This window comes from Triticum urartu, chromosome 5A, assembly GCF_056163025.1.
Source record: "Triticum urartu cultivar PI428250 chromosome 5A, HENAU_Tu73, whole genome shotgun sequence".
NCBI classification, from domain to species: domain Eukaryota; kingdom Viridiplantae; phylum Streptophyta; class Magnoliopsida; order Poales; family Poaceae; genus Triticum; species Triticum urartu.
The window spans coordinates 536687540-536709710 of NC_141877.1; the positions used below are offsets into that span (position 1 = coordinate 536687540).

Below are 22171 nucleotides of genomic sequence, written 5' to 3' on the forward strand. Positions count from 1 at the left end.
TACACGTGGGACCGTGTGGACGTAGGTCCGGAGTTGACATGTAGGCCCATGCAACTAAATCCCCAAATCATTCGTAGGATTCTAGCTCACTCTGCCCATCCGTCGGCCGGCTGTCCTGCGCCGCCGCCACCGCCACCTGCGTCGCGGCCAGCACCTGCCCCGCCACCAGCTGCACGGCCTGCTCCGCCGCTACCGTCCTACGCCTACGCTCCATGGCTACCTGCGACGCCCTCCACCTTCCTGTGACGCCACGGGTGGGGCGCCCGCCACCTGCTGGACCCGCAGCGCGGCCTCCTTCCGTGCGCCCGGCCGGAGCGCTCAAAGGTGGGGGGCTGCTGGAGCTGTTTGAACTAGGAGGAAGAACCCTAGGGCGAAATGGCGAGCAGCGGCGACCCCGGAGCATTTGGCGAGGCATGCATCGGGCTGGAGATCCGCCGCGTCCACGACTGGGTTCCCGAGGGGTAAGTCTCGCCTCCTGTTTAGATTGAGCTTAGTTGTGCATTTGAACACTTGATTCGAGTAGGTTTGCCCAATTAGTGTGCTGGTTGCGTCTCTGTTTTTCGTCGGTTAGGATGGAGTTGCGGTTTGCTTTCTTGGTGCACATTAGAAGGGACCGGTACATATTCAATGCAAAGGATAAGAAGAAATTATCGGTTGCCAATGGCTAGTAATTGGAGTTTCAGACAATTTGGGGAGGTAATTTGTAGCCAATATCCTTGGGGTTTGCTTGATGAAGTGGTATACAAATACTATGATGGGGAAAATAAATGGGTGACAGTTAGTAATGATGAAAAGCTGGCTACCATGTTTGTTAGGCATAAAGAGAAAGATAATTTTCATGTGAGGCTGCAAGTTGATGTGCTTGAGCAGGAATTTGGACCTAGGATGACGGTGAAGGAAATATGCCCTAGAGGCAATAATAAAGTTATTATTTATTTTCTTATATCATGATAAATGTTTATTATTCATGCTAGAATTGTATTATCCAGAAACATAATACTTGTGTGAATACATAGACAAACTAAACGTCACTAGTGTGCCTCTACTTGACTAGCTCGTTAATCAAAGATGGATATGTTTCCTAACCATAGACATGTGTTGTCATTTGATTAACGGGATCACATCATTAGGAGAATGATGTGATTGACATGACCCATTCCATTAGCTTAGCACCCGATCGTTTAGTATGTTGCTATTTCTTTCTTCATGACTTATACATGTTCCTATGACTATGAGATTATGCAACTCCCGTTTGCCGGAGGAACACTTTGTGTGCTACCAAACGTCACAACATAACTGGGTGATTATAAAGGAGCTCTACAGGTGTCTCCAAAGGTACATGTTGGGTTGGCGTATTTCAAGATTAGGATTTGTCACTCCGATTGTCGGAGAGGTATCTCTGGGCCCTCTCGGTAATGCACATCACATAAGCCTTGCAAGCATTGCAACTAATGAGTTAGTTGCAAGATGATGTATTACGAAACGAGTAAAGAGACTTGCCGGTAACGAGATTGAACTAGGTATTGAGATACCTGTTGGGTTTCGTAGTAATTTCAAAAAATTTCCTACGCACACGCAAGATCATGTGATGCATAGCAACGAGGGGGAGAGTGTTGTCTACGTACCCAACGCAGACCGACTGCGGAAGCGATGACACGACGTAGAGGAAGTAGTCGTACGTCTTCACGATCCAACCGATCAAGTACCGAAACTACGGCACCTCCGAGTTCGAGCACACGTTCAGCTCGATGACGATCCCCGGACTCCGATCCAGCAAAGTGTCGGGGAAGAGTTCCGTCAGCACGACGGCGTGGTGACGATCTTGATGTACTACAGCAGCAGGGCTTCGCCTAAACTCCGCTACAGTATTATCGAGGTATATGGTGGCAGGGGGCACCGCACACGGCTAAGGAATAGATCACGTGGATCAACTTGTGTGTCTAGAGGTGCCCCCTGCCTCCGTATATAAAGGAGTAGAGGGGGGAGGCTGGCCGGCCAAGGAGGAGGGCGCAGGAGAGTCCTACTCCCTCTAGGAGTAGGATTCCCCCCCCCCCCCAATCCTAGTCGGAATAGGATTCGCGGAGGGGGAAAAGAGGAGGAGGGGGCCGGCCACCTCTCCTAGTCCTAATAGGACTAGGAGAAGGGGGAGGCGCACAGCCCATCTAGGGCAGCCTCTTCTCTTTTCCACCAAGGCCCACTATGGCCCATATAGCTCCCGGGGGGTTCCGGTAACCCTCCCGGTATTCCGGTAAAATCCCGATTTCACCCGGAACACATCCGATATCCAAACATAGGCTTCCAATATATCAATCTTTACATCTCAACCATTTCGAGACTCCTCTTCATGTCCATGATCTCATCCGGGACTCCAAACAACCTTCGGTACATCAAAATGCATAAACTCATAATATAACTGTCATCGTAACCTTAAGCGTGCGGACCCTACGGGTTCGAGAACAATGTAGACATGACCAAGACACGTCTCCGGTCAATAACCAATAGCGGGACCTGGATGCCCATATTGGCTCCTACATATTCTACGAAGATCTTTATCGGTCAGACCGCATAACAACATCTCACAACTAACATATTAGTTGTAATGCTTGCAAGGCTTATGTGATGTGTATTACCGAGAGGGCCCAGAGATACCTCTCCGACAATCGGAGTGACAAATCCTAATCTCTATATACGCCAACCCAACATCTACCTTCGGAGACACCTGTAATGCTCCTTTATAATCACCCAGTTACGTTGTGACGTTTGGTAGCACCCAAAGTGTTCCTCCGGCAAACGGGAGTTGCATAATCTCATAGTCATAGGAACATGTATAAGTCATGAAGAAAGCAATAGCAACATACTAAACGATCGTGTGCTAAGCTAATGGAATGGGTCATTTCAATCAGATCATTCAACTAATGATGTGACCTCGTTAATCAAATAACAACTCATTGTTCATGGTTAGGAAACATAACCATCTTTGATTGACGAGCTAGTCAAGTAGAGGCATACTAGTGACACTTTGTTTGTCTATGTATTCACACATGTATTATGTTTCCGGTTAATACAATTCTAGCATGAATAATAAACATTTATCATGATTATAAGGAAATAAATAATAACTTTATTATTTCCTCTAGGGCATATTTCCTTCAGTCTCCCACTTGCACTAGAGTCAATAATCTAGATTACACTGTAATGATTCTAACACCCATGGAGCTTTGGTGCTGATCATGTTTTGCTCGTGGAAGAGGCTTAGTCAACGGGTCTGCAACATTCAGATCCGTATGTATCTTGCAAATCTCTATGTCTCCCACCTGGACTAGATCCCGGATGGAGTTGAAGCGTCTCTTGATGTGTTTGGTCCTTTTGTGAAATCTGGATTCCTTTGCCAAGGCAATTGCACCAGTATTGTCACAAAAGATTTTCATTGGACCCGATGCATTAGGTATGACACCTAGATCGGATATGAACTCCTTCATCCAGACTCCTTCGTTCGCTGCTTCCGAAGCAGCTATGTACTCCGCTTCACATGTAGATCCCGCTACGACGCTTTGTTTAGAACTGCACCAACTGACAGCTCCACCGTTTAATGAAAACACGTATCCGGTTTGCGATTTAGAATCGTCCGGATCAGTGTCAAAGCTTGCATCAACGTAACCTTTTACGGTGAGCTCTTTGTCACCTCCATATACGATAAACATATCCTTAGTCCTTTTCAGGTATTTCAGGATGTTCTTGACCGCTGTCCAGTGATCCATTCCTGGATTACTTTGGTACCTCCCTGCTAAACTTATAGCAAGGCACACATCAGGTCTGGTACACAGCATTGCATACATGATAGATCCTATGGCTGATGCATAGGGAACATCTTTCATATTCTCTCTACCTTCTGCAGTGGTCGGGCATTGAGTCTTACTCAATTTCACACCTTGTAACACAGGCAAGAACCCTTTCTTTGCTTGATCCATTTTGAACTTCTTCAAAATTTTGTCAAGGTATGTGCTTTGTGAAAGTCCAATTAAGCGTCTTAATCTATCTCTATAGATCTTAATGCCTAATATGTAAGCAGCTTCACCGAGGTCTTTCATTGAAAAACTTTTATTCAAGTATCCCTTTATGCTATCCAGAAATTCTATATCATTTCCAATTAGCAATATGTCATCCACATATAATATCAGAAATTCTACAGAGCTCCCACTCACTTTCTTGTAAATACAGGCTTCTCCGAAAGTCTGTATAAAACCAAATGCTTTGATCACACTATCAAAACATTTATTCCAACTCCGAGAGGCTTGCACCAGTCCATAAATGGATCGCTGGAGCTTGCACACTTTGTTAGCTCCCTTTGGATCGACAAAACCTTCCGGTTGCATCATATACAACTCTTCTTCCAGAAATCCATTCATGAATGCAGTTTTGACATCCATCTGCCAAATTTCATAATCATAAAATGCGGCAATCGCTAACATGATTCGGACGGACTTAAGCATCGCTATGGGTGAGAAGGTCTCATCGTAGTCAATCCCTTGAACTTGTCAAAAACCTTTCGCGACAAGTCGAGCTTTGTAGACAGTAACATTACCATCAGCGTCAGTCTTCTTCTTGAAGATCCATTTATTCTCAATTGCTTGCCGATCATCGGGCAAGTCAACCAAAGTCCATACTTTGTTCTCATACATGGATCCCATCTCAGATTTCATGGCTTCAAGCCACTTTGCGGAATCTGGGTTCACCATCACTTCTTCATAGTTCGTAGGTTCATCATGATCTAGTAGCATGACTTCCAGAACTGGATTACCGTACCACTCTGGTGCGGATCTTACTCTGGTTGATCTACGAGGTTCAGTAGTATCTTGTTCTGAAGTTTCATGATCATTATCATTAATTTCCTCACTTATTGGTGTAGGTGTCGCAGAAACAATTTTCTGTGATGTACTACTTTCCAACAAGGGAGTAGGTACAGTTACCTCGTCAAGTTCTACTTTCCTCCCACTCACTTCTTTCGAGAGAAACTCCTTCTCAAGAAAGTTTCCGAATTTAGCAACAAAAGTCTTGCCTTCGGATCTGTGATAGAAGGTGTATCCAATAGTTTCCTTTGGATATCCTATGAAGACACATTTCTCCGATTTGGGTTCGAGCTTATCAGGTTGAAGCTTTTTCACATAAGCATCGCAGCCCCAAACTTTAAGAAACGACAACTTTGGTTTCTTGCCAAACCACAGTTCATAAGGCGTCGTCTCAACGGATTTTGATGGTGCCCTATTTAACGTGAATGCGGCCGTCTCTAGAGCATAACCCCAAAATGATAGCGGTAAATCAGTAAGAGACATCATAGATCGCACCATATCCAGTAAAGTACGATTACGACGTTCGGACACACCATTACGCTGTGGTGTTCCGGGTGGCGTGAGTTGCGAAACTATTCCACAGTTTTTCAAATGTACACCAAACTCGTAACTCAAATATTCTCCTCCACGATCAGATCGTAGAAACTTTATTTTCTTGTTACGATGATTTTCAACTTCACTCTGAAATTCTTTGAACTTTTCAAATGTTTCAGACTTATGTTTCATTAAGTAGATATACCCATATCTGCTTAAATCATCTGTGAAGGTGAGAAAATAACGATATCCGCCACGAGCCTCAATATTCATCGGACCACATACATCGGTATGTATGATTTCCAACAAATCTGTTGCTCTCTCCATAGTACCGGAGAACGGTGTTTTAGTCATCTTGCCCATGAGGCACGGTTCGCAAGTACCAAGTGATTCATAATCAAGTGGTTCCAAAAGTCCATCAGTATGGAGTTTCTTCATGCGCTTTATACCGATATGACCTAAACGACAGTGCCACAAATAAGTTGCACTTTCATTATCAACTCTGCATCTTTTGGTTTCAACATTATGAATATGTGTATTACTACTATCGAGATTTAATAAGAATAGACCACTCTTCAAGGGTGCATGACCATAAAAGATATTACTCATATAAATAGAACAACCATTATTCTCTGATTTAAATGAATAACCGTCTCGCATTAAACAAGATCCAGATATAATGTTCATGCTCAACGCTGGCACCAAATAACAATTATTTAGGTCTAATATTAATCCCGAAGGTAGATGTAGAGGTAGCGTGCCGACCGCGATCACATCGACTTTGGAATCGTTTCCCACGCGCATCATCACCTCGTCCTTAGCCAATCTTCTCTTAATCCGTAGCCCCTGTTTCGAGTTGCAAATATTAGCAACAGAACCAGTATCAAATACCCAGGTGCTACTGCGAGCATTAGTAAGGTACACATCAATAACATGTATATCACATATACCTTTGTTCACTTTGCCATCCTTCTTATCCGGCAAATACTTGGGGCAGTTCCGCTTCCAGTGACCAGTCTGCTTGCAGTAGAAGCAATCATTTTCAGGCTTAGGTCCAGACTTGGGTTTCTTCTCTTGAGCAGCAACTGGCTTGCTGTTCTTCTTGAAGTTCCCCTTCTTCTTTCCTTTGCCCTTTTTCTTGAAACTAGTGGTCTTGTTGACCATCAACACTTGATGCTCTTTCTTGATTTCTACCTCCGCACCTTTCAGCATCGCGAAGAGCTCGGGAATAGTCTTGTTCATCCCTTGCATATTATAGTTCATCACGAAGCTCTTGTAGCTTGGTGGCAGTGATTGGAGAATTCTGTCAATGACGCAATCATCTGGAAGATTAACTCCCAATTGAATCAAGTGATTATTATACCCAGACATTTTGAGTATATGCTCACTGACAGAACTGTTCTCCTCCATCTTGCAGCTATAGAACTTATTGGAGACTTCATATCTCTCAATCCGGGCATTTGCTTGAAATATCAACTTCAACTCCTGGAACATCTCATATGCTCCATGACGTTCAAAACGTCGTTGAAGTCCCGATTCTAAGCCGTAAAGCATGGCACACTGAACTATCGAGTAGTCATCAGCTTTGCTCTGCCAGACGTTCATAACATCTGGCGTTGCTCCAGCAGCAGGCCTGGCACCCAGCGGTGCTTCCAGGACGTAATTCTTCTGTGCAGCAATGAGGATAATCCTCAAGTTACGGACCCAGTCCGTGTAATTGCTACCATCATCTTTCAACTTTGCTTTCTCAAGGAACGCATTAAAATTCAACGGAACAACAGCACGAGCCATCTATCTACAATCAACATAAACAAGCAAGATACTATCAGGTACTAAGTTCATGATAAATTTAAGTTCAATTAATCATATTACTTAAGAACTCCCACTTAGATAGACATCCCTCTAATCCTCTAAGTGATCACGTGATCCAAATCAACTAAACCATGTCCGATCATCACGTGAGATGGAGTAGTTTCATCGGTGAACATCATTATGTTGATCATATCTACTATATGATTCACGCTCGACCTTTCGGTCTCCGTGTTCCGAGGCCATATCTGTATATGCTTGGCTCGTCAAGTATAACCTGAGTATTCTCCGTGCGCAACTGTTTTGCACCCGTTGTATTTGAACGTAGAGCCTATCACACCCGATCATCACGTGGTGTCTCAGCACGAAGAACTTTCGCAACGGTGCATACTCAGGGAGAACACTTCTTGATAATTTAGTGAGAGATCATCTTATAATGCTACCGTCAATCAAAGCAAGATAAGATGCATAAAAGATAAACATCACATGCAATCAATATAAGTGATATGATATGGCCATCATCATTTTGTGCCTGTGATCTCCATCTCCGAAGCACCGTCATGATCACCATCGTCACCGGTGCGACACCTTGATCTCCATCGTAGCATCGTTGTCGTCTCGCCAATCTTATGCTTCCACGACTATTACTACCGTTTAGTAATAAAGTAAAGCATTACATCGCGATTGCATTGCATACAATAAAGCGACAACCATATGGCTCCTGCCAGTTGCCGATAACTCGGTTACAAAACATGATCATCTCATACAATAAAATTCAGCATCATGCCTTGACCATATCACATCACAACATGCCCTGCAAAAACAAGTTAGACGTCCTCTACTTTGTTGTTGCATGTTTTACGTGGCTGCTACGGGCTTAAGTAAGAACCAATCTCACCTACGCATCAAAACCACAACGATAGTTTGTCAAATAGACTCCGTTTTAACCTTCGCAAGGACCGGGCGTAGCCATACTTGGTTCAACTAAAGTTGGAGAGACAGTCGCCCGCAAGCCATCTCTGTGCAAAGCACGTCGAGGGAACCGGTCTCGCGTAAGCGTACGCGTAAGGTTGGTCCGGGTCGTCTCGTCCAACAATACCACCGAACCAAAGTATGACATGCTGGTAGGCAATATGACTTGTATCGTCCACAACTCACTTGTGTTCTACTCGTGCATATAACATCAACATAAATAACCTAGGCTCGGATGCCACTGTTGGGTTTCGTAGTAATTTCAAAAAATTTCCTACGCACACGCAAGATCATGTGATGCATAGCAACGAGGGGGAGAGTGTTGTCTACGTACCCAACGCAGACCGACTGCGGAAGCGATGACACGACGTAGAGGAAGTAGTCATACGTCTTCACGATCCAACCGATCAAGTACCGAAACTACGGCACCTCCGAGTTCGAGCACACGTTCAGCTCGATGACGATCCCCGGACTCCGATCCAGCAAAGTGTCGGGGAAGAGTTCCGTCAGCACGTCGGCGTGGTGACGATCTTGATGTACTACAGCAGCAGGGCTTCGCCTAAACTCTGCTACAGTATTATCGAGGTATATGGTGGCAGGGGGCACCGCACATGGCTAAGGAATAGATCACGTGGATCAACTTGTGTGTCTAGAGGTTCCCCCTGCCTCCGTATATAAAGGAGTAGAGGGGGGAGGCTGGTCGGCCAAGGAGGAGGGCGCAGGAGAGTCCTACTCCCTCTAGGAGTAGGATTCCCCCCCCCCCAATCCTAGTCGGAATAGGATTCGCGGAGGGGGAAAAGAGGAGGAGGGGGCCGGCCACCTCTCCTAATCCTAATAGGACTAGGAGAAGGGGGAGGCGCACAGCCCATCTAGGGCAGCCTCTTCTCTTTTCCACCAAGGCCCACTATGGCCCATATAGCTCCCGGGGGGTTCCGGTAACCCTCCCGGTATTCCGGTAAAATCCCGATTTCACCCGGAACACATCCGATATCCAAACATAGGCTTCCAATATATCAATCTTTACGTCTCAACCATTTCGAGACTCCTCGTCATGTCCATGATCTCATCCGGGACTCCAAACAACCTTCGGTACATCAAAATGCATAAACTCATAATATAACTGTCATCGTAACCTTAAGCGTGCGGACCCTACGGGTTCGAGAACAATGTAGACATGACCAAGACACGTCTCCGGTCAATAACCAATAGCGGGACCTGGATGCCCATATTGGCTCCTACATATTCTACGAAGATCTTTATCGGTCAGACCGCATAACAACATACGTTGTTCCCTTTGTCATCGGTATGTTACTTGCCCGAGATTCGATCGTCGGTATCCAATACCTAGTTCAATCTCGTTACCGGCAAGTCTCTTTACTCGTTCCATAATACATCATCTCACAACTAACATATTAGTTGTAATGCTTGCAAGGCTTATGTGATGTGTATTACCGAGAGGGCCCAGAGATACCTCTCCGACAATCGGAGTGACAAATCCTAATCTCTATATACGCCAACCCAACATCTACCTTCGGAGACACCTGTAATGCTCCTTTATAATCACCCAGTTACGTTGTGACGTTTGGTAGCACCCAAAGTGTTCCTCCGGCAAACGGGAGTTGCATAATCTCATAGTCATAGGAACATGTATAAGTCATGAAGAAAGCAATAGCAACATACTAAACGATCGTGTGCTAAGCTAATGGAATGGGTCATTTCAATCAGATCATTCAACTAATGATGTGACCTCGTTAATCAAATAACAACTCATTGTTCATGGTTAGGAAACATAACCATCTTTGATTAACGAGCTAGTCAAGTAGAGGCATACTAGTGACACTTTGTTTGTCTATGTATTCACACATGTATTATGTTTCCGGTTAATACAATTCTAGCATGAATAATAAACATTTATCATGATTATAAGGAAATAAATAATAACTTTATTATTGCCTCTAGGGCATATTTCCTTCAATACCGACGATCGAATCTCGGGCAAGTAACATAAAGATGACAAAGGGAACAACGTATGTTGTTATGCGGTCTGACCGATAAAGATCTTCATAGAATATGTAGGAGCCAATATGAGCATCCAGGTTCCGCTATTGGTTATTGACCGGAGACATGTCTCGGTCATGTCTACATTGTTCTCGAACCCGTAGGGTCCGCACGCTTAACGTTACGATGACAGTTTCATTATGAGTTTATATATTTTGATGTACCGAAGTTTGTTCGGAGTCCCGGATGTGATCATGGACATGACGAGGAGTCTCGAAATGGTCGAGACATAAAGATTGATATATTGGAAGCCTATGTTTGGACATCGGAAGTGTTCCGGGTGAAATCGGCATTTTACCGGAGTACCGGGAGGTTACCGGAACCCCCCGGTAACCTAATGGGCCTAGTGGAGGAAGAGGAGAGGAGGCCTAGGGGCTGCCGCGCGCCCCTTCCCCCCCCCCCAAGTCCGAATTGGACAAGGAGGGGGCGGCGCCCCCCCCCCTTTTCCTTTCTTCCCTCTCCTCCTTCCCCCCAAGTCCTAATCCAACTAGGGAAAGGGGGGAGTCCTACTCCCGGTAGGAGTAGGACTCCTCCTGCGCGCCTCCTCCTAGGGCCGGCCGCACCCCCCCCCCCCTTGCTCCTTTATATACGGGGGCAGGAGGGCACCTCTAGACACACAAGTTGATCTTCAAGATCGTTCTCTTAGCCGTGTGCGGTGCCCCCCTCCACCATAGTCCTCGATAATATTGTAGTGCTGCTTAGGCGAAGCCCTGCAACAGTAGAACATCAAGATCGTCACCACGCCGTCGTGCTGACGGAACTCTAACCCGACACTTTGCTGGATCGGAGTCCGGGGATCGTCATCGAGCTGAACGTGTGCTAGAACTCGGAGGTTTCGTAGTTTCGGTGCTTGATCGGTCGGGCCATGAAGACATACGACTACATCAACCGCGCTGTCATAACGCTTCCGCTGTCGGTCTACGAGGGTACGTAGACAACACTGTCCCCTCTCGTTGCTATACATCACCATGATCTTGCGTGTGCGTAGGAAAATTTTGAAATTACTACGTTCCCCAACAGTGGCATCGGAGCCAGGTTTTATATGTTGATGTTGTATGCACGAGTAGAACACAAGTGAGTTGTGGGCGATATAAGTCATACTGCTTACCAGCATGTCATACTTTGGTTCGGCGGTATTGTTGGATGAAGCGGCCCGGACCGACATTACGCGTACGCTTACGCGAGACTGGTTCTACCGACGTGCTTTGCACACAGGTGGCTGGCGGGTGTCAGTTTCTCCAACTTTAGTTGAACCAAGTGTGGCTATGCCCGGTCCTTGCGAAGGTTAAAACAGCACCAACTTGACAAACTATCGTTGTGGTTTTGATGCGTAGGTAAGATTGGTTTTTGCTTAAGCCCGTAGCAGCCACGTAAAACTTGCAACAACAAACTAGAGGACGTCTAACTTGTTTTTGCAGGGCATGTTGTGATGTGATATGGTCAAGACATGATGCTAAATTTTATTGTATGAGATGATCATGTTTTGTAACCGAGTTATCGGCATTTGGCAGGAGCCATATGGTTGTCTCTTTATTGTATGCAATGCAATTTCGCTGTAATGCTTTACTTTATCACTAAGCGGTAGCGATAGTCGTGGAAGCATAAGATTGGCGAGACGACAACGATGCTACGATGGTGATCAAGGTGTCGCGCCGGTGACGATGGTGATCATGACGATACTTCGAAGATGGAGATCACAAGCACAAGATGATGATGGCCATATCATAACACTTATATTGATTGCATGTGATGTTTATCTTTTATGCATCTTATCTTGCTTTGATTGACGTTAGCATTTTAAGATGATCTCTCACTAATTATCAAGAAGTGTTCTCCCTGAGTATGCACCGTTGCAAAAGTTCTTCGTGCTGAGACACCACGTGATGATCGGGTGTGATAGGCTCTACGTTCAAATACAACGGGTGCAAAACAGTTGCACACGCGGAATACTCAGGTTATACTTGACGAGCCAAGCATATACAGATATGGCCTCGGAACACGGAGACCGAAAGGTCGAGCGTGAATCATATAGTAGATATGATCAACATAGTGATGTTCACCAATGAAACTACTCCATCTCATGTGATGATCGGACATGGTTTAGTTGATTTGGATCACGTGATCACTTAGAGGATTAGAGGGATGTCTATCTAAGTGGGAGTTCTTTAGTAATATGATTAATTGAACTAAATTTATCATGAACTTAGTACCTGATAGTATCTTGCTTGTTTATGTTTGATTGTAGATAGATGGCCCGTGCTGTTGTTCCGTTGAATTTTAATGCGTTCCTTAACTTGAGGATTATCCTCATTGCTGCACAGAAGAATTACGTCCTGGAAGCACCGCTGGGTGCCAGGCCTGCTGCTGGAGCAACCCCAGAAGTTATGAACGTCTGGCAGAGCAAAGCTGATGACTAATCGATAGTTCAGTGTGCTATGCTTTACGGCTTAGAATCGGGACTTCAACGATGTTTTGAACGTCATGGAGCATATGAGATGTTCCAAGAGTTGAAGTTAATATTTCAAGCAAATGCCCGGATTGAGAGATATGAAGTCTCCAATAAGTTCTATAGCTGCAAGATGGATGAGAACAGTTTTGTCAGTGAGCATATACTCAAAATGTCTGGGTATAATAATCACTTCATTCAATTGGGAGTTAATCTTCCAGATGATTGCGTCATTGACAGAATTCTCCAATCACTTACACCTAGCTACAAGAGCTTCGTGATGAACTATAATATGCAAGGGATGAATAAGACAATTCCCGAGCTCTTCGCAATGCTGAAAGCTGCGGAGGTAGAAATCAAAAAGGAGCATTAAGTGTTGATGGTCAACAAGATCACTAGTTTCAAGAAAAAGGGCAAAGGGAAGAAGAAGGGGAACTTCAAAAAGAACAGCAAGCAAGTTGCTGCTCAGGAGAAGAAACCCAAATCTGGACCTAAGCCTGAAACTGAGTGCTTCTACTTCAAGCAGACTGGTCACTGGAAGCGGAACTGTCCCAAGTATTTGGCGGATAAGAAGGATGGCAAGGTGAACAAAGGTATATGTGATATACATGTTATTGATGTGTACCTTACTAATGCTCGCAGTAGCACCTGGGTATTTGATACTGGTTCTGTTGCTAATATTTGCAACTCGAGACAGGGACTATAGATTAAGCGAAGATTGGCTAAGGACGAGGTGACGATGCGCGTGGGAAATGGTTCTAAAGTCGATGTGATCGCGGTCCGCACGCTACCTCTACATCTACCTTCGGGATTAGTATTAGACCTAAATAATTGTTATTTGGTGCCAGCGTTAAGCATGAACATTATATCTGGATCTTGTTTGATGCGAGACGGTTATTCATTTAAATCAGAGAATAATGGTTGTTCTATTTATATGAGTAATATCTTTTATAGTCATGCACCCTTGAAGAGTGGTCTATTCTTATTAAATCTCGATAGTAGTGACACACATATTCATAATGTTGAAGGCAAAAGATGCAGAGTTGATAATGATAGTGCAACTTATTTGTGGCACTGCCGTTTAGGTCATATCGGTGTAAAGCGCATGAAGAAACTCCATACTGATGGACTTTTGGAACCACTTGATTATGAATCACTTGATACTTGTGAACCGTGCCTTATGGGCAAGATGACCAAAACACCGTTCTCCGGTACTATGGAGAGAGCAACAGATTTGATGGAAATCATACATACAGATGTATGTGGCCCAATGAATGTTGAGGCTCGTGGCGGATATCGTTATTTTCTCACCTTCACAGATGACTTAAGCAGATATGGGTATATCTACTTAATGAAACATAAATCTGAAACATTTGAAAAGTTCAAAGAATTTCAAAGTGAAGTTGAAAATCATCGTAACAAGAAAATAAAATTCCTACAATCTGATCGTGGATGAGAATATTTGAGTTACAAGTTTGGTGTACATTTGAAACAATGCGGAATAGTTTCACAACTCACGCCACCCGGAACACCACAGCGTAATGGTGTGTCCGAACGTCGTAATCGTACTTTACTAGATATGGTGCGATCTATGATGTCTCTTACTGATTTACCGCTATCATTTTGGGGTTATGCTTTAGAGACGACCGCATTCACATTAAATAGGGCACCATCAAAATCCGTTGAGACGACGCCTTATGAACTGTGGTTTGGCAAGAAACCAAAGTTGTCGTTTCTGAAAGTTTGGGGCTGTGATGCTTATGTGAAAAAGCTTCAACCTGATAAGCTCGAACCCAAATCGGAGAAATGTGTCTTCATAGGATATCCAAAAAAACTATTGGATACACCTTCTATCACAGATCCGAAGGCAAGACTTTTGTTGCTAAATTCGGAAACTTTCTAGAGAAGGAGTTTCTCTCAAAAGAAGTGAGTGGGAGGAAAGTAGAACTTGATGAGGTAACTGTACCTGCTCCCTTATTGGAAAGTAGTACATCACAGAAACCAGTTTCTGTGACACCTACACCAATTAGTGAGGAAGCTAATGATGATGATTATGAAACTTCAGAACAAGATACTACTGAACCTCGTAGATCAACCAGAGTAAGATCCGCACCAAAGTGGTATGGTAATCCTGTTCTGGAAGTCATGCTACTAGATCATGATGAACCTACGAACTATGGAGAAGCGATGGTGAGCCCAGATTCCGCAAAATGGCTTGAAGCCATGAAATCTGAGATGGGATCCATGTATGAGAACAAAGTGTGGATGTTGGTTGACTTGCCCAATGATCGGCAAGCAATTGAGAATAAATGGATCTTCAAGAAGAAAACTGACGCTGACGGTAATGTTACTGTCTACAAAGCTCGACTGGTCGCAAAAGGTTTTCGACAAGTTCAAGGGATTGACTACGATGAGACCTTCTCACCCGTAGCGATGCTTAAGTCTGTCCGAATCATGTTAGCAATTGCCGCATTTTATGATTATGAAATTTGGCGGATGGATGTCAAAACTGCATTCCTGAATGGATTTCTGGAAGAAGAGTTGTATATGATGCAACCAGAAGGTTTTGTCGATCCAAAGGGAGCTAACAAAGTGTGCAAGCTCCAGCGATCCATTTATGGACTGGTGCAAGCCTCTCGGAGTTGGAATAAACGCTTTGATAATGTGATCAAAGCATTTGGTTTTGTATAGACTTTTGGAGAAGCCTGTATTTACAAGAAAGTGAGTGGGAGCTCTGTAGCATTTCTGATATTATATGTAGATGACATATTACTAATCAGAAATGATATATAATTTCTGGATAGCATAAAGGGATACTTGAATAAGAGTTTTTCAATGAAAGACCTCGGTGAAGCTGCTTACATATTGGGCAGTAAGATCTACAGAGATAGATCAAGACGCTTAATTGGACTTTCACAAAGCACATACCTTGACAAAGTTTTGAAGAAGTTCAAAATGGATCAAGCAAAGAAAGGATTCTTGCCTGTGTTACAAGGTGTGAAATTGAGTAAGACTCAATGCCCGACCACCGCAGAAGATAGAGAGAAAATGAAAGATATTCCCTATGCTTCAGCCATAGGCTCTATCATGTATGCAATGCTGTGTACCAGACCTGATGTGTGTCTTGCTATAAGTCTAGCAGGGAGGTACCAAAGTAATCCAGGAGTGGATCACTGGACAGCGGTCAAGAACATCCTGAAATACCTGAAAAGGACTAAGGATATGTTTCTCGTATATAGAGGTGACAAAGAGCTCATCGTAAATGGTTAGTTGATGCAAGCTTTGACACTGATCCGGACGATTCTAAATCGCAAACCGAATACGTGTTTACATTAAATGGTGGAGCTGTCAGTTGGTGCAGTTCTAAACAAAGCGTTGTGGCGGGATCTACATGTGAAGCGGAGTACATAGCTGCTTCAGAAGCAGCAAACGAAGGAGTCTGGATGAAGGAGTTCATATCCGATCTAGGTGTCATACCTAGTGCATCGGGTCCAATGAAAATCTTTTGTGACAATACTGGTGCAATTGCCTTGGCAAAGGAATCCAGATTTCACAAGAGAACCAAGCACATCAAGAGACACTTCAATTCCATCTGGGATCTAGTCTAGGTGGGAGACATAGAGATTTACAAGATACATACGGATCTGAATGTAGCAGACCCGTTGACTAAGCCTCTTCCATGAGCAAAACATGATCAGCACCAAAGCTCCATGGGTGTTAGAATCATTACTGTGTAATCTAGATTATCGACTCTAGTGCAAGTGGGAGACTGAAGGAAATATGCCCTAGAGGCAATAATAAAGTTATTATTTATTTCCTTATATCATGATAAATGTTTATTATTCATGCTAGAATTGTATTATCTGGAAACATAATACTTGTGTGAATACATAGACAAACTAAACGTCACTAGTGTGCCTCTACTTGACTAGCTCATTAATCAAAGATGGATATGTTTCCTAACCATAGACATGTGTTGTCATTTGATTAATGGGATCACATCATTAGGAGAATGATGTGATTGACATGACCCATTCCATTAGCTTAGCACCCGATCGTTTAGTATGTTGCTATTGCTTTCTTCATGACTTATACATGTTCCTATGACTATGAGATTATGCAACTCCCGTTTGCCGGAGGAACACTTTGTGTGCTACCAAACGTCACAACGTAACTGGGTGATTATAAAGGAGCTCTACAGGTGTCTCCAAAGGTACATGTTGGGTTGGCGTATTTCGAGATTAGGATTTGTCACTCCGATTGTCGGAGAGGTATCTCTGGGCCCTCTCGATAATGCAAATCACATAAGCCTTGCAAGCATTGCAACTAATGAGTTAGTTGCAAGATGGTGTATTATGAAACGAGTAAATAGACTTGCCGGTAACGAGATTGAACTAGGTATTGAGATACCGACGATCGAATCTCGGGCAAGTAACATAAAGATGACAAAGGGAACAACGTATGTTGTTATGCGGTCTGACTGATAAAGATCTTCGTAGAATATGTAGGAGCCAATATGAGCATCCAGGTTCCGCTATTGGTTATTGACCGGAGACATGTCTCGGTCATGTCTACATTGTTCTCGAACCCGTAGGGTCCGCACGCTTAACGTTACGATGACAGTTTCATTATGAGTTTATATATTTTGATGTACCGAAGTTTGTTCGGAGTCCCGGATGTGATCATGGACATGACGAGGAGTCTCGAAATGGTCGAGACATAAAGATTGATATATTGGAAGCCTATGTTTGGACATCGGAAGTGTTCCGGGTGAAATCGGCATTTTACCGGAGTACCGGGAGGTTACCGGAACCCCCCGGTAACCTAATGGGCCTAGTGGAGGAAGAGGAGAGGAGGCCTAGGGGCTGCCGCGCGCCCCTTCCCCCCCCCCCCCAAGTTCGAATTGGACAAGGAGGGGGCGGCGCCCCCCCCCCCCTTTTCCTTTCTTCCCTCTCCTCCTTCCCCCCAAGTCCTAATCCAACTAGGGAAAGGGGGGAGTCCTACTCCCGGTAGGAGTAGGACTCCTCCTGCGCGCCTCCTCCTAGGGCCGGCCGCACCCCCCCCCTTGCTCCTTTATATATGGGGGCAGGAGGGCACCTCTAGACACACAAGTTGATCTTCAAGATCGATCTCTTAGCCGTGTGCGGTGCCCCCCTCCACCATAGTCCTCGATAATATTGTAGTGCTGCTTAGGCGAAGCCCTGCGACAGGAGAACATCAAGATCGTCACCACGCCGTCGTGCTGACGGAACTCTTCCCCGACACTTTGCTGGATCGGAGTCCGGGGATCGTCATCGAGCTGAACGTGTGCTAGAACTCGGAGGTTTCGTAGTTTCGGTGCTTGATCGGTCGGGCCGTGAAGACATACGACTACATCAACCGCGCTGTCATAACGCTTTCGCTGTCGGTCTACGAGGGTACGTAGACAACACTCTCCCCTCTCGTTGCTATACATCACCATGATCTTGCGTGTGCGTAGGAAGATTTTGAAATTACTATGTTCCCCAACAGACGGGTGCAGCATCTCGTGGAGAACCAAGTCGTCGTAATGGCGTCTCTAGCCAGAACAGTTCAGTTGGTGCACGACGACGTGGTGGCTCGACAAGTGTGGGCAACGGCAGTAGGGTCCCCCGTGAAGTGGAGCCTGATGACTACAATTCTGGGGTTGATGAAGAGAAGCTATATTCTGATGTTATTCAGAATTTACGACGGGCACCTCGGGCTGAAAACCAAGATGAGGCTCACAATGCAGTCCATGTGGATGATGACGCGGTGGGTGAGGACGAAGACCTTGCAGTTATTGAATGGGACCCTTTGAACCCTCATATGGAAGAAGGTACAATTTTTGCATCCATGAATGAGTGTAGAAATGCACTTGTGGCATACTGCATCAAGGTAGAACGTACTTTCAAAGTTGACAAGAGCGATCAAGTATGTTACAAAGTGCACTGTCCGACTGAGGGTTGTCCATGGAGGCTGATCGCATCTAAAATGCGAAATAGCACTAATGTTCAGGTCAAAGTGAACCCTTTTAAGCACACATGCCAGGAATCAACACTTAGGAAGGATATAATCAGTAGAGCCAAGTCAAGATGGGTGGCAGAAGAAGTAAAGAAGTGGGTGAAAGAAAACCAGCAAGTGGGTCAAAAGGAATTGCAGAAGAACATCAAAGATAAGTTCAAGATAGATTTACCATACATGAGGTTGTTCAATGGTAAACAACATGCTATGGATTCTATTTATGGTAAATGGCAGGAAAGTTTTCAATTGTTGTATTCATTCAAAGGTGAAGTGGAGAGGACAAGCCCAGGTAGTATTGTAGATATTGATCACCACACCATGGAGTACACATTCAGGGGAGTGACAAAGACCAAGGAATGCTTTAGGAGGGTTTTGTCTGCTTTGAGGCTTGTCGTCGGGGTTTTTTTGGCAGGCTGCATGCCTTACTTGGCTATTGATGCCACTTTTCTCACAGGGAGGTTTAAAGGACAGTTAGTAGCAGCTTGTGCAGTTGATGCACACAGTTTTGTATTTCCAGTTGCCTACGGCGTGCTGGAGACAGAGTCTGAGAAGAGCTGGACTTGGTTTTTGTATAATCTGCGCCGGGCTATTGTTGGTCATTCATACAGATGCATGCAAAGGTTTAGAAGTGGTCGTGGACAATGTGTTCCCTGGAGTAGAGCATAGGGAATGCATGTGTCACCTTGTTGCAAATTTCATGAAGAAATTCAAAGGAAAGGTGTATACCGGCAATTTATGGCTAGCATCTTTGACTTGTAGTGTGAAGAAGCACAACTACCACTTGAGGCAGTTATGCATGAATCCCAAAGTGAAAGAATAATTGGAAACACACCACTCCAAGTTATGGGCCAGAAGCCAATTCAGTGAACTGAGCAAAGTTGACTATGTGCACAATAATCTAGCAGAGTCTTTCTACTCAATGATCAGGAAACTAAAGGGTCATTATGTGGTGGATTTGCTTGACAGGATAAGGGTGGAATACATGCAGAAATTTCATTATCGTGCAGGAATAGCCGAGACAAAATTCATGGGCCACATTATCATCCCTGCTGTGATGAATGAACTGAAGCAGAAAACAACGGGCTTGGAAATGAACATGACTCTTTGCTCGGGTACCACAACAGAGATATCATATTTGGATAAAGAGAAGAGGGAATGGAGATATCCAGTGGATTGAGAAGCTAGAACTTGCAGTTGTAGGCAATGGCAGATAGGTTGCCATGCATTCATGCCTTGTTTTTCATCACTTCTCTCCCAGGTCCAGTAGGGAACATACATCAGTATGTGCATGATTACTACTCTGTTGCAAGGTTCAAAGCCACATATGCTTATGCCTTGCCTGATATGGAGGGAAAACAACAATGGGACATGGTGGACCCTGGATTCAAGCTTTGCGCTCCAGTTCTGAAGAGAGTAGCAGGTAGACCAAGGAAGAGTCGAATCAGACCTCGCAGCGAAGGAGCTGGACTTGGAGCGAGGAAGCGTAAGTGCACAAGGTGTGGTGGGTCTGGTCATTTCGGTAAGTATTGTGATAACACAGTAGATCCAGCGTTCGGAGAGAGTTTCGATGAAGGCTTCGATGAAAATGTTGGTCAGCAGCCGGTTGCCTCAATAGATGATGAAAATGATGGTCAACAGCCGGTTGCATCAAATAAGGATTTTGACGAGGTTCCAAATGATGATGGTCAACAACCGCATGATTTTGACGATGATCCAAAATATCCTCCAAATAATGATTCAAGTGAGGCTCAAAATGGGGATCCAAGTGAGGCTCCAAATGGTGATCATGGTGATCCAAGTGAGGCTCCAAATGATGATCCAAGTGAGGCTCCAAATGGTGGCCAACCTTCTATTGTTGTGAGTTCTTCTAGGTATGTAAATCTTGCAAGGGTCAAATACTACTGTACATTTATCACTTGACATGATCTCATTACCCTTTATGTTTTGCACAGCTCTATGATAGGTTTGAAGAAGACGCGCAAGGTACCGACAACCAAGAGGAGAAGAGAAGAAGCAATGAGCATAAGGTGCGCGAGGAGCAAAGTGATGGCAAGAAGCTCAAGGAACAGACAGAAGCCCCAACGCTATTTATGAATAATTATGAAACATTATGAATAATGTTGTATTTCTGTTGGATGATGTTGGACCTATGTTAGAACTATGTTTGACGTGATGTTTAAATCTGTTGGATGACGTTTAAATGAGCACATGGTTTTTCCTTTTTTTGATTTTTTTGAATTTTGTTTTGCTCATTTGAATTCTGGTCAAACCTAACTTTTGACCAAGATTTAAACAAGTCTAAAACATCAAAATGAAAAGCTAAGCCTGGATCCTTCTTAGTCAATCCAAAATGAAGCTGTGGTGAGGTTTTTGAAATTTTCATGAAAAATGTGCTAAAAAGAGGGGTCCAAAGGTAGGGTAAACGGCCTCATTTCTAAGCAAGGTTTTTTTTTGACCTTGTCTAAATCAGCCAAATAACTTTCCTACACATATATTCTATATATACAAACTATGTGCGCTGGTTTTTCCATTTTTTGATTTTTTTTAATTTGTGTTGCTCATTTGAATTCTAGTCAAACTTAACTTTGACCAAGATTTAAACAAGTGTAAAACATCAAATAAAAAACTGAGCCTGTATCCTTCTTAGTCACTCCAAAATGAAGTTGTGGTGACTTTTTTGAAATTTTCATGTTCATTTCCCCAAAACACTTCTCTTCACTTCATATAAGAGAGTTTGAGATACTCGAGATATCACACAATACATATGAACTTATCGTTTAAATGTATGTAAACCTTGTTTATTGCTACCTCTTGAGCACTGCGTTGGTTTTCCCCGAAGAGGAAGGGATGATGCAGCAAAGTAGCGTAAGTATTTCCCTCAGTTTTTGAGAACTAAGGTATCAATCCAGTAGGAGGCTACGCGCGAGTCCCTCGTACCTTCACAAAACAAATAAATCCTCGCAACCAACGCGAATAGGGGTTGTCAATCCCTACACGGCCACTTACGAGAGTGAGATCTGATAGATATGATAAGATAATATTTTTGGTATTTTTGTGATAAAGATGCAAAGTAAAATAAAGACAAAGTAAAAAGCAAAGGAAATAACTAAGTAGTAGGAGATTAATATGATGAAGATAGACCCGGGGGCCATAGGTTTCACTAGTGGCTTCTCTCGAGAGCATAAGTATTCTACGGTGGGTGAACAAATTACTATTGAGCAATTGAAAGAATTGAGCATAGTTATGAGAATATCTAGGTATGATCATGTATATAGGCATCACGTCCGAGAAAAGTAGACCGACTCCTGCCTGCATCTGCTACTATTACTCCACTCATCGACCGCTATCCAGCATGCATCTAGAGTATTAAGTTAAAAACAGAGTAACGCCTTAAGCAAGATGACATGATGTAGAGGGATAGACTCATGCAATATGATTAAAACCCCATCTTGTTATCCTCGATGGCAACAATACAATACGTGCC

The 22171-nt window shown here is 44.0% G+C and overlaps 1 pseudogene; it reads left to right on the top strand.

Moving 5' to 3' along the window:
• The first annotated feature begins 660 nt into the window (after positions 1 to 660).
• On the top strand, positions 661 to 18988 carry LOC147972599 (uncharacterized; annotated as a pseudogene).
• The last annotated feature ends 3183 nt before the right edge of the window (positions 18989 to 22171 follow it).